The sequence below is a fragment of the Hypanus sabinus genome, chromosome 6 (assembly GCF_030144855.1).
Source record: "Hypanus sabinus isolate sHypSab1 chromosome 6, sHypSab1.hap1, whole genome shotgun sequence".
Lineage (NCBI taxonomy): Eukaryota > Metazoa > Chordata > Chondrichthyes > Myliobatiformes > Dasyatidae > Hypanus > Hypanus sabinus.
Window position 1 is genome coordinate 62,641,504 of NC_082711.1, and position 13,748 is coordinate 62,655,251.

Consider the following 13,748-nt stretch of genomic DNA (forward strand, 5'->3'; position numbering starts at 1 on the left):
TTATCCCTCTGTTATTAACAGATGATGAAAAGTTTAGAAGTAGTTACAAATGAGATTGTAACCTCTTAATAATTGATCAAATGTTTCAATTTTCTTAATAAACTACATGTTCAAAATCATAAGCTACCTTTTGTCTGCACAGCTACTGCAGTAAAAATTTATATCGGTGCCTTTAACATGCTCCAATGTCCAAAAGCACACTCAACAGGAGTGTTCTCAAAAAGCCTTGATTCAGAGCCTATAAAAACATAAAGAAAAACACAAGTTCATCTCAGTTTTTTTAAAGAGCAAGTAGCAGAAACAGACACAGAGAGATGAACAGGTCTGCGAAGGGAATTTGTGTTGGCAGTTGAAAGTGCAGCTATCAATGGTGAAGCAATCAAAAAAAGAAAGGTAAATTGGAGAAGCTCAAAATCTTATAAGCTTCCACAGATATGGAGTTGTGAGACCATGGGGAGCTTTCCATGCAAGCATAGAAATGTTAAGATTAAGATCAGAATCAGGTTTAATATCATTGGCATATGTCATGAAATTTGTAATTTTACGGTGGCAGTACAATGAAATACAAGTTAAATAAATCTAGAGGAAAGAAAACAGTAAGATGCTGCTTTACCAACGTTTGCCAAATTGGTACAAATGGTTATAAAAAGTTAGGATGGGGGTAGCTGAGTCTGAATGTCTTCAAGGTTATGGAAGATGGAAAGGATGAAATAGTTGATTGGTTGAAGATTTCAGCAATAGATGCTCTGAGATGAGGGGAAAAGGACAGAGCAACATTGTCAGCCATCTCTATTTTGCAAACATTGTCAAAATTCCCATCAAAATGGTATGCTATCCTTCTAAAGCATTTGTTAAATTAAATAAATAAAGTTTCAAGAAAAGTGTATCAACTATAACCTTAACTTTTAGTATTCTATATCATCCAATGTAATGTTTATTGAAGAAAGTTTGCTATATTCATTTTACTTTCGGTAAAACATTTATTTTCTTTATGTGGAGAATTAGAGTAAGAATGCTCTCACCCTCGTAAGGTGGACTCTCAAGTTATGTTTTAATGACAATTCAGCCAAAAATTTCCACCAGTAGTAGGCAGTGTCATCGTACGTTCTAAACCTTTTTTTGCCATTTGTAAAATTGGTAAAATACAGATAACTTGGAACTGAATTCTTAAAACTAACTTGTAGGCAAATTATGAGATCCAAGTGACAAAACCTACAATTTTGATCGAACTATCTAAAAAAGCTATTTGTTTTGTATCCCTAAACAAGGTGATTAATCAACATGCATTATCTCCTCCTGGGGAAGCATCATTAGAGCTTCTATCAAGTTCCTTCAAAATGTATAGTACATGCTTCACTTCACAGGATCCACTTCCTGCTTTAATCCTGTGGCTTCACTTTGCAGGATAAACTTTTCCTCCTGGAGTCATTTCTAGCTACATGAACTTACTATAAAGCTGCTAATCTTTAATTTAAACTTCCCAATATTTGACTAGGCATGGACTAGATGGGTTGAAGGGCTTGTTTCTGCGCAGTTGAGTTCTATGTCTATAGTGCTCTATCTTGAAATTAACTCCAGCTGGAAAATCAGTTTTGAATTTAAATTTACTGGACTGTAAAAGTTGGAATATACAATGAAATCAATAGTAGTATGAAATTACAGAATATCAAAAGACCATAAAGGAGCAAAATTAAGATATTCAGTCCTTTGCACCTGCTCCATCATTCCATCATGGATGATTTATTATCCTTCTCAATCCCATTCTCCTGCCTTCTTCCTGTAACCTTTGACATCCAGACTGATGAAGAACCTATCAAACTCTGTTTTAAATATATCCAATAACTTGGCCTCCACAGCCATCTGTGGCAATAAATTCCACAGATTCACCAACCTCTGGTAAAAGAAATTGCTCCACATTTCTGTTATAAAGGAAATTCTTTATATTCTGATATCCCCGGTCATACACTCCTCCACTACAGGAAATATCCTCTTCACGTCATTCTACCTAGGCCATTCAAGATTTGATAGGTTTCAATGAGATCTGCCCCTCATTCTTCTAAACTCCAGTTTAGAAACCAGAAATTATTCTTGTGAATTTCTTTTGGACCATCTTCAATGCCAGCATATCCTTTCTCAGATAAAGGGCCCAAAACTGCTAACAAAATTCCAGGTGTGGTCTGACCAATGTCTTAAAAAGCCTCAGCATTTCATCTTCGCCTGCTTTATGAATTTTTCATTTTCTAGCCCTGTCGAGAAGAATGCTAACATTGCATGAGCCTTCCTTACCACCAACTCAATCTGCAAGTTAACCTTTAGCGAATCCTGCACGATGGCTCCCAAGTCCATTTGCACCTTTGATTTCTCAGTTTGTTTTCTATTTATAAAATAACCTACTCCTTCTACCAAAGTTCATGACCATACACTTCCCTACACTTTATTCCAACTGCCACCTTTTTGTCCGTTCTCCTAATCTGTCCAGGTCCTTCAAAAGACTCCCTGCTTCTTTAACACCACCTGACTTCCCTTAGCCATGGTTGCTTCATCTTCTCTTTAGAAAACTTCTTTTCTTTAGGATGAATCTATGCTGCACCTTCCGAATTTCTCTCTGATAACTCCAGCTATTGTGTTCTGCTGTCATCCCCTTCCAATTAACTTTGACCAGCTCTTTTTTTATGCATCTGTAGTTGCCTTTACTGCACTGTTATACTGATAAAGCTAATTGTAGCTTCTCACTTTCAAACTGCAGAGTGAATTTATCAAATTACGATCACTGACTCCTAATGGTTCCTTTACCTTGAACTCCTTAATCAAATCTGGTTAACACTCCATTCAGAATTGCCTCTTCCATAGAAGGCTCAAACAAAATCAGCTCTAAAAAGGCAGCTCATAGGCATTCTACAAATTCCTTAGTTGGGATTTTCCCTATGTACCAGCATACTGAAACCCCCAAGACTATCATATCCTTTCTATCTCCCATTGTAATTTGTGCCCCACATCTGATGACTGTTCAGAAGCCTGTATATAACTCCCATCAGGGTCTTTTTACCCTTGCAGTTTCTTAACTCTATCCATAAGGATTCTACATCTTCCAAACCTATGTATACCTCTTTCTAAGGATTTGATTTCATTCTTTTTTAAACAAAAGAGCTATCCACCCCATCTGGCTACCTGCCTGTCCTTTCCCAATTATGATCTTCTGACAGCCACAACTCACATGATGCCCACAATGTCATACTTGTCAATTTCTAACTGTGCTACAAGATCATCTACCTTATTCTGTATACTACATGCATTCAAATATAACACTGTCAGTTCTATATTCATCACCCTTTTCAATTTTGCTCACATGTTACTGGAAGTAAAATTCTTATCCCTTTCTAAACTTTGAGGCAGTCCTCAGGAAGATGACATCCATCATTAAGAACCCTCATTAATCAGAACATGCCCTTTTCTTATTGCCACCATCAAGGAGGAGGTACAGAGCCTGAAATCTTAGGAATAGATTCTTCCATCAGATTTCTAAATGTGCAATGAACACTACCTCACTTTTTTTGCACTACTTAAATTATACGTATATTTTTTATTGTAATTTATCGTCTTATTTAATTATTATATATTGTAATGTCCTGCTGCCGCAGAACAACCATGACATATGATGGTGATATTAAACCTGATTCTAGTTTTGTCTGTTTATTCTGGAGACTCCTCCATTCTCCTTTTCCTTTATCCTCACTTTTACAAATAGTTGAACTTGCTATTTACTTTAAAGACTCACTTCCACACATCTTGTTGACTGTAATTTTGCCCTGTCATCTGTCTATCCTTCCTGTCCCAGTACATACTGCATTTACTTGTATACCAACTGCACCCCTAGCACTCCAGTTCCCATCCCTCTATTTGCCTGCCAAAACCCTCCTCAACAGCCCTAGCAAATCTGCCCACAAGGATATTGTGGGAGCAGCCGTCATCAGATTAGTCTGAGGTAGAGTAGTAAGGCTTTGGCTCAACAAGTCTTTGGCAAGAACAGATGGTGGTAATGTGTCCACAGAGCCAATGTTCTGCTCTGGTTGTCAAATGTGGGATTTCCAGATGTCCAGCCTCCTTGTTAGCCACATCTGCACCAGGTGCATCAAGATCAAGCTCATGGTCTCTAAGACCATGTCAGGGAACTGGAGCTGCAGCTCGATGACCTTCGGCTTGTTAGGGAAAGTGAAGCAGTGATTAGACAGGAGTCACAGAGTGGTAATCACCCCAAGGCTACAGAAGCCAGATAAATTTGTGACTGGCAGGAGAGGGAAGGGGGAACATCAGATAATTGGCAAGAGCACTGTGGCCGTCCCTCTCAACAATAAGTACTCCATTTTGTGTACTGTTTGGGTGGGGGGGAGGGATGGGAACTGAAGAGGATGGCAGCAGTGATAGGGGACTCTATAGTTAGGGGGGAAATAGGCGATTCTGTGAATGTGAAAAAGAAACACGGATGATAGTTTGCCTCCCAGGTGCCAGAGTCCGTGATGTTACTGAACGCGTCCACAATATCCGGAAAAGGGAGGGTGAGCACCAGAAGTTGTGGTACATATTGGTACCAATAACATAGGTAGAGAAGGGGAGGAGGTCTGAAAAAAGAATACAGGGAGTTAGGAAGGAAGCTGAGAAGCAGGACTTTGAGGGTTGTAATCTCAGGATTGCTACCTGTGCCACACAACAGTCAGGATACGAATAGAATGAGGTGGCTGAAGGATTGGAGCAATGGGCAGGGATTCAGATTTCTGGATAATTGAGACTTCTGGGGCCCTGCACAAAAGGGACGGGTTGCACTTGAGTTGAAGGGAACCTAATATTCTTGTGAGCACAGGGGCATATCTACAGAAAATAGCACCTATGGCAAGCATTGAAATTGCGCCCCTGTCCAAACATCTGACACCCATCTTTTAGATAATTTTACCATAACATCAGCTCAAAAATACAAGTCAAGCTCGTTAATCTTTTAAATAACAAATTATAGCATTACATGAAAATTATAACTACACCTTCCTTGCTTTCACTGATGCAAATTGGTCTATGATGAGATCAAAGTCAGTTTTTTTCAGTTTCTTCTTTTTCTACACTCAGCAGAGCAAGATCACAGAGTCTGCCTTGACCCATGGAGGCTCTCAAATATGGAAGTATTAGTTTTAACTTGCTGAATGACCTCTCACAGCTGACGATGGAAACTGCAATGGATAGCATTATCTGAATAGCAATGCGAAGATTGGGGACACTGAACAATAAATTCAAGAAGCTCTTGAGGTCTTGATATTTTCATGTTGACCTGCCTTGATAGCAACATTCTGCAATCCAAAATTTCTTCATATAGCTGCTGTCCATCAACATCAGAGCTGTACAATTTGCCCAAGTTTTCACACTTCTTCTTTAGATCGTTACTGTCAGTGTTACAGTCCCTCAACATTGAGAAGGAACCCAAACTTGGCATCAGTGTCGTGCAAATGAGCGAACCTTTTGTCCATTTCTCTGTGAAGATGGTCGAGTGTTCTCTTCATAACTCTTTCCATTTCCTCCTTAGCTGTTAACCCAGCATCTCTCGAGTTCTCATCAGCCATTCGTTTCTTTCATCTCTGACGCCTTTCAACTTCAAATGCCATTCTTGACAGAGACCGACTCCTACGAATGACTCACTGACCAACACTTTTCTTTCATCATAAAAATGATCTCAGAGGGCTTTCAAATCCAGGGCAGCATCGTGGAAGTTCATGCTAGGATCCTGTAGCCTCTTGAATACAGTCGATGCGAATGGGTACTTTGTTCCAAAATCCTAGAAAAATCAGAAAATCATAACTCAACATGCAGTTGTACAGCTGCCTTGCGTCACTTCTTGTTTCACTGGTCTCGTTTTCAATGTCTCTCATGTCCTGGAGAACTTGTAGTATCTCCTCAAGGTACTTGCTGACGGGCTTCACTATTGCTGTCCTTGCACTCCACCTGGTTTCAGACTCCAATTTAACAACCACAGGAATGGCGTTTTTGAGTTTTTCCCAGCACTGTGTTGAACAAAAGAAAAACACGTAGAGAGCTTCGATGGTTGCAAAAAACGTGACCATCATTATATCCTGCTTGGCTGCACGTACACCCACCAAGTTGAGTGAGTGATTGTTGCAATTCACAAACACTGCCAGGTTGTTTTTCTCACTTATTCTTTGATGAACACCACTTCTGTGTCCAGCCATCACAGCAGCATTGTCATAGCACTGTGACCAACAAACTTGTAGCTCCATTTCATAATTTTCTAGCTGTTTCAAGATGTCTTCAGCCAAGCTCTCAGCATCCTTCTGGCTTATCTGGATGAAACCAAGGAAGGACTCTCTAACACGGGCTGTTTTCCTCTCAAAATCAACTTCCACATACCTCACTACTTCTGACATCTGCTCATGGAGTGCCTGATCAAGAGTTAAGTCAAACAAGAGATCATAGTACCTGGCTTTACGAATGCTTCTCAGTAAACTCTGGTGACCAGTGGATGCCATTATGTGGATGAATTCGTTCTGGATACCCGGTGAAAGATAAGACATGGATCCAGGATGACTTTCCAAATGAGTGAGGTGTTCTTTTATGACAGGGTCAAAGATGGCCAGTAGTTTCAGTAAGCCAAGGAAATTTCTCACATTGGAGTCATTGTCTGCTGAAGTGACTCCCTGTGTTCTCGCAAAGCCAGGTTCCGAGTCACAAGGAATTTTATGCAGTGAAGGAATCTCGTCAAGATATCACGTCAATTCTGCTTTTCCTTCTCAATCTGTGACTGAAATATCGTGTCAATAACTCATCTGTTTCCAGCTAAATTTCTTTCCACTGTGTGAAGCATTCCTGATGATTCTTGGCATTTTCATGAACACTAATCCTTTCAGGTGCTTTCCACTGGTTGAATCCACTTTCCTGCTCCAATGAGGATTGATGGTCTGACCAGGAATAGAGAAGACAACAGATACAAAATGCAGACTTTTTAGAAGGGGAATAGACCAGCCATAAGCGAGTCTCCCTCACTACCACTATTTACCAATTTCCTCTTGAACCAAGTTTTGTTCATTGAGCAGTTATTTGTTGGTAGGAAAGGCCCCTCACTGTTCTGGAAATACTTCAAACCCAGCTTCATTATTTCTGTTCTCAACGCATCATGCAGAATTGCTTTTCCATTGTCCTTGTCAAACTTCAGAAGTCCAATGTCATGCTATTCAATCACTTCTGGTATGACAGTTCGAGTCTCTTTGACACCATTCAGTTCACTAGGTTCAGTGTCGTCAGGTTCAATCTTGTCAAGTAAAATCTCATCAATGAACTCAACATCACCACCACCACCATCGTCTTCCCCTCCTGTCACGTCCATGTTCTCTGTGGCAGCCACACTCTTAATCTCGTCATACTCAGCTTTATCTGACTGGACTTCCTCCTCGGCTTGTGACGCGTTTGTACTTAATTCAACTTCGGATTCTAACAAACTTGTAGCAGGTGCAGGCGACTCCATGGAATGTGTCAAACTACTTGTTCCAGGCTTTTCAAAGAAGGGCATGAAGAACATGCTCAACTTCTTGGCTTCCTCCTCCTCCAACTTTCGTCTCTTCCATCTTTCAGCTCCACTTTCCTTCATCATGAAGAGAGGGAATTATTTGAATGCCTATGAAGGCTTGTTAGAGCAGCTTAAGCTTAAGTCTACTTAGGAAAAGGCTATCTTAGATTGGGTGTTATTATTAGAGAGCTTAATATAAAGAAACCCTTAAGAGGCAGTGATCATAATATGATTGAATTCACACTACAATTTGAGAGGGAGAAGCATAAGTCACAGTATTGCAGTGGAATAAAGGGAATTACAGAGGCATGAGAGAGGAGCTTGCCCAGGTGGATTGGAGGAAGATACTGGCAGGGTGACGGCAGAACAGAGATGGCTTAAGATTCTGGAAATACATCACAAGGCGCAGGATTGATACGTCCCACTGAAGAAGTAGTTCTCAAATGGCAGGGGTAGGTAAACGTGGCTGACAAGGGAAATTAAAGACTGCAAGGAAAGGGCATATAAGGTAGCAAAATTGAGTGGGAGGTTGGATGATTTGGAAGCTTTTAAAATCCAATAAAAGGCAACTAAAAAAGCTTTAATAAGAGAAAAGATGAAATATGAAGGCAAACCAGCCAATAATATAAAGCAGGATACTAAAATTTTTTCAGTTATGACTAAAAGGAAGGTGAGAGTTGATATTGGACCACTGAGGTAGTAATGGGAGACAAAAAAAAAATGGCAGATGAACTGAATGGGCACTTTGCATCAGTCTTCACTGTGGAAGACACTAGCAGTGTGCCAGAGGTCTATGAGTGTGAGGGAGCAGGAGTGAATGCCACTGTTATTACGAAGGAAAACGTGCTCAGCAAACTCAAAGGTTTTAAGGTGGATAAGTCACCCAGAGTCCTGAGAGAGGGTGCTGAAGATAACAGATGCATTGGTCTTGGTCATGATCTTTCAAGAATCACTTGATTCATGGTCCCAGAGGAGTGGAAGATTGCAAATGTCACTCCACTTTTAAGAAGGGAAGAAGGCAAAAGTAATGAAGTTGTATGCCAGTTAGCCTAACCTCAGTGTTTGGGAAATTGTTGGAGACTAATATTAAGGATGAGGTTTCATGGTACTTGAAGACTAATGATAAAATATTCAAAGTCAGCATGGTTTCTGTAATGGAAAATCTTGCCTGACAAATCTGTTAGAGTTCTTCGAGGAAGTAACAAGCAGAGTGGACAAGGGAGAGGCAGTGGTTGTCATTCACTTGGATTTTCAGAAGGCATATGATAAGGAGACACTCATGAGGCTGCTTAACAAGATAAAATCCTATTGTGTTATAGGAAAGATATTGGCATGGATAGAGGAATGGCTAACTGGCAGGATGCAGTGAGTGGGAATAAAAGGCGCCCTTTTTGGTTGGCTGCCACTGACTAGAGGTGTTCCTCAGGGGTCAGTATTGGTACAGCTACTTTTCACATTGCTTGTCACTGATTTGGATAATGGAATTGATGGCATTGTGGCAAAGATTGTGGTTGACACAAAGATAGGTGGTTAGGTAGTGCTGAGGAAGCAATGTGATTGCAGCAGGACTTAGACAAATTGGAAGAATCTGCAAAAAAAAACTGGCAGATGAAATAGTGTTGGGAAATGTATAATAGTAACAATTATGAGGATTATTATCTAAATGGGGAGAAGGTTCAAACATTAGAGGTGCAGGGGGACTTTGGAGTCATTTTCAAGATTCCCAAAAGGTTAATTTACATGTTGAGTTTGAGGTGAAGAAGGCAAATGCAATGTTGGCATTTATTTCAAGGGCTATAGAATATAAAAGCAAGGAGAAAGTGTTGAACCCTTATAAGGCACTAGTCAGGCTGCACTTGGAGTATTGTCTTTTCTTTCTTTTTAAATCTTTTTATTAATTTTAAACAAACATAAATGAAACATGAATACAAAGTGTTTGAGAGTACATAATTAATAGTTTAAATAGACATTCAGATATATAATAAAAATATATAACCTCCCAAACTCATAACATTGATGACCAAAGAAATAAAAAGAAAAAAAAAGACCCCAGAAAAAAAAGAGAGAGAAAAAAACACTAACCAACATGGGCCATTGAATAATGTTAAGTACATATACAGTAGTGCCAATAACTCTGAACCTCCATCCAAATAATTAAGGATATAAAAGTGAGGTTTAGGAAGAGACAATTCAACTCATATGAAAATGTTGAATAAATGGTCTCCAAGTTTCTTCAAATTTAACTGAAGGGTCAAAAACAACACATCTAATTTTTTCTAAGCTCAAACATGAAATGGTTTGAGAAAACCACTGAAATATAGTTGGAGGATTAATTTCTTTCCAATTCAATAGAACAGATCTTCTAGCCATTAGTGTAACAAATGCAATCATTCGTCGAGATGAAGAGGATAGATAACTATTATCCACCATTGGTAAACCAAATATTGCAGTAAAAGGATGCGGTTGGATATTAATATTCAGAACTCTTGAAATAATACTGAAAATATCTTTCCAATAATTTTGTAAACAAGGACAAGACCAAAACATACGGGTTAATGAGGCAACATCCGAATGACATCTGTCACAGGTTGAATTAACATAAGAATAAAATCGAGCAAGTTTATCCTTAGACATATGAGCTCTATGTACAACCTTAAATTGTATTAGAGCATGTTTAGCACAAATAGAGGACGAATTAACTAATAGTAACATTTTCAGGAGTATTGTCAACAGTCTTGGGCCCCATATCTCAGAAAGGATGTGCTGTCATTGGAGAGAGTCCAGAGGAGGTTCACAAGGATGAGTCCGCGAATGAAGGGAGATAACATATGAGGAGTGTTTAGCAGCTTTGGACCTGTACTCACTGGAATTTCAAAGAATGCGTGGGGATCTCATTGAAACCTACTGAATGTTGAAAGGGCTAGATAGAGTGTATGATGAGGGTTCCTATGATGGGGGTTTCCAGAACTAGAAGGCACAACCTCAAAAATACCTAGACTATTCCTCCTCCCACCCTGTCTCCTGCAAAAACGCTATCCCTTTCTCTCAATTCTTCCGCCTCTGCCGCATCTGCTCTCAGGATGAGACCTTTCATTCTAGGACAAAGGAGATGTCTTCCTTTTTTAAAGAAAGGGGCTTCCCTTCGTCCACTATCAACTCTGCCCTCCATCGCATCTCCCGTATTTCACGCACCTCTGCCCTCACCCCATCCCCCTGCCAGCCCACCAGGGATAGAGTCCCCCTGGTCCTCACCTATCACCCTACCAGCCTACAGATCCAACGTATAATCCTCCGTAACTTCCGCCACCTCTTACGGGATCCCACCACCAGACACATCTTCCCTTCCCCCCCCCACTCTCAGCCTTCCGCAGGGATCGCTCCCTACGCGACTCCCTTGTCCATTCATCCCCCCCATCCCTCCACACCGACCTCCCTTCGGGCACTCATCCCTGCAAACGGAAGAAGTGCTACACCTGCCCCCACACTTCTTCCCTCACCACCATCCCAGGCCCCAGACAGTCCTTTCAGGTGAGGCACCACTTCACCTGCGAGTCATCTGGGGTGATATACTGTATCCGGTGCTCCCGATGTGGCCATTTATACATTGGGGAGACCCGCCGCAGACTGGGAGACCGTTTCGCCGAACACCGGCGCTCAGTCCTCCAGCAGTGGCGGGATCTCCCTGTGGCCACACACTTCAGTTCCACAGACCACTCCCACTCCGACATGTCTGTCCATGGCCTCCTGTACCGTCAAGATGAGGCCACACGCAGGACGATGGAGCAATACCTTATCTCCCACCTAGGTAGCCTCCTACCTGTCGGCATGAACATTCAACTCACAGACCTCCGTTGATACCCCTGCCCCCCCTTACCCCATCCCTATCTATAATGTTAGTCTGGTTCTCTTTCTCTCTCTTCCCCCCCTCACTATAATCTCCCCCCAGCCCTACCTTTCTTTCTCTTTTATTTCCCATAATTCTCCACCTTCCCCCAGCCCATTTCCCTTCAGCCTATCACTTCCCAGCTCTCTACTTCATCCCTCCCTCCACTTCTTATCCCCCCTCGACCATCCCATGTTACTTCACTCCTGATGAAGGGTTTTGGCCTGAAACGTCATCACTACCTCCTCCCATAGATGCAGTCTGGCCTGCTGAGTTCTGCCAGCATTTTGTGTTCTTATTTATTTCCAGCATCTACAGATTCACTTGTGTTGCCTCAAAATTGAGTGGCAACCTTTCACAACAGAGGTAAGGAAAATGTTTTCTTTTAGCCAGAGAGTAGTGAATATGTGGAGTGCTGACACAGACTGGTGGAAGCCAAGTCTGTGGGTATACTTATGGCGGAAGTTGATCATTTCCTGATTGGACAAGTCATCAAAGGATATGGTGAGAAGGCAGGTGTATGGGGTTGAGTGGGCTCTGGGAGCAGCCATGATGGAATGGTGGAGAAGACTCGATGGGCTGAATGGCCTAATTCTGTTTCTATGTCTAATGGTCTTATGATATTGGTCCCCCTTGGAGTTCAGGTGTGATTCATCCTTTTTGTGCAGATACAAAAATAACATGCAGGCATATCAGCATAATTTGATGAAGTTTGCTTACACTTTTTATGCACATGATATCATTTTCTCTAAGTGTATAACTCACTCTTCAGACTCAGATTAATACTTGTTCTTTGTCTACCTCCTACTGTGAATGATAAATCTTTCATCTGTCACATCCACGCCCTCTGGTTTTGTCTTTCAGGATTATTCAATCATTCTGAACTTTGAAAGGCTTCCTAAAGGTCCATCTTGTCTCTGCAATTCATCTCTCCACCTACATTACTTAATTTCTTTCATCTGCCTGAAATATTCTGTTATGCTGTACCAACTCAAGTTCTTGTTATCGTCCTCCTGTTTGAACATTCTTAATATACAAAAGTTATAATTATCATTGTTTATAATCCCCTGTTTGAAATTATTCCATACGATCATTGTACTGGAAAGGATAAAAACACACACATTAAAAGAGCAATGTAAAAAAAGAAAAATGCTGTCTAAACAAAGTCTTGATTCTTAATGATTAGATTTGAAATAGCTGATCATCAAAGAGATTCATTTTATAAAATGAATTGCATTATTTAAAATAATTATCACTTATAAAAGAGCAATACATTTTAATATATGCTACCCATATCACAAGTTTTGGACATTCATGATTTGATGTGATAATTTAACTTTGGAAAGCAAAATTTGCCAGCATTAATTACTCAACCTCAGTAATGTATAAATACCTGGTAAAATTGATGCAGATTAAACCTGAGCTTTTATTTGTCACTGAAGGCTGCTTTTGATTTTAGTTCAGAGGGACTGCTTTTTCATTCATACTATAATGCTGATGATGGACTGCTAATTAAATGTTATAGAGTCATAGAGAAGTACAGCAGAGAAACAGGTCCTTTGGCCCATCTAGTTCATGGCAAAACCACTTAAACTGCTTAATCCCATTGAGCTGCATTGGGACCATAGCCCTCCATACCTCTACTAATCTATCCAAACCTCTCTTAAAAATTGAAATCGAGCTTGCATGCACATTTGTGCGGGCTGCTCATTCCATGCTCTCATGACCCTCTGAGTGAAGAGGTTTCCCCTCATGTTCCCCTTTCACCCTTAACCCATGACCTCTGGTTACAGTTCTACAGAACCTGTGGTAAAATCTACAGGTGCTGGAAATTTGAAAATGCATGAAATACACAAACCAGCAGTATCTATAGGGAAAAGAAATATCAGTTAATATTAGGCTAACTTTCCCTTTCAGAAATCATTGCCTAACATGAAGACTACTTCTAATATGTTCTGATATACTCTTCAATATTACACCAGCAAAACATACAGCTATGTAATTGAAAGACAATAATTCTGTTTAATATTACACATGAAAAAGACATGTTTAATCTCATAATGTCAATGTAGAAATCCTTCAAACAAACATGCTCATTATACTGAAATCTTCCAAAATGATCCTTTTAATTCACCTCTACATTTGTCTCATTTGCACTGCCTGATTCTTGTGCTTTGCATTTAGTTGTGTTAATCTCTCACTACCAGTTGAGCCAGGCACCAACGGCACACACTTCAAAGAGTGAAATGGCCGGAAAACTCCTCTGATGGTACTTGACTTGGCATCTTTTCATTTTAGCAATTTCCATTA

General features: G+C 40.4%; 1 protein-coding gene across 2 annotated transcripts in view; it reads right to left on the reverse strand.

The window, feature by feature from the left end:
- Positions 1-13,748, reverse strand: part of LOC132395525 (transcription termination factor 1, mitochondrial) — a 170,228-nt gene that overhangs the window by 155,659 nt on the left and 821 nt on the right. For both annotated transcript variants that reach the window (XR_009512644.1, XR_009512645.1), the window contains exon 2: positions 128-238. The gene's annotated coding sequence lies outside the window, so the exon portion shown is untranslated. The remainder of the gene's footprint in view (positions 1-127; positions 239-13,748) is intronic.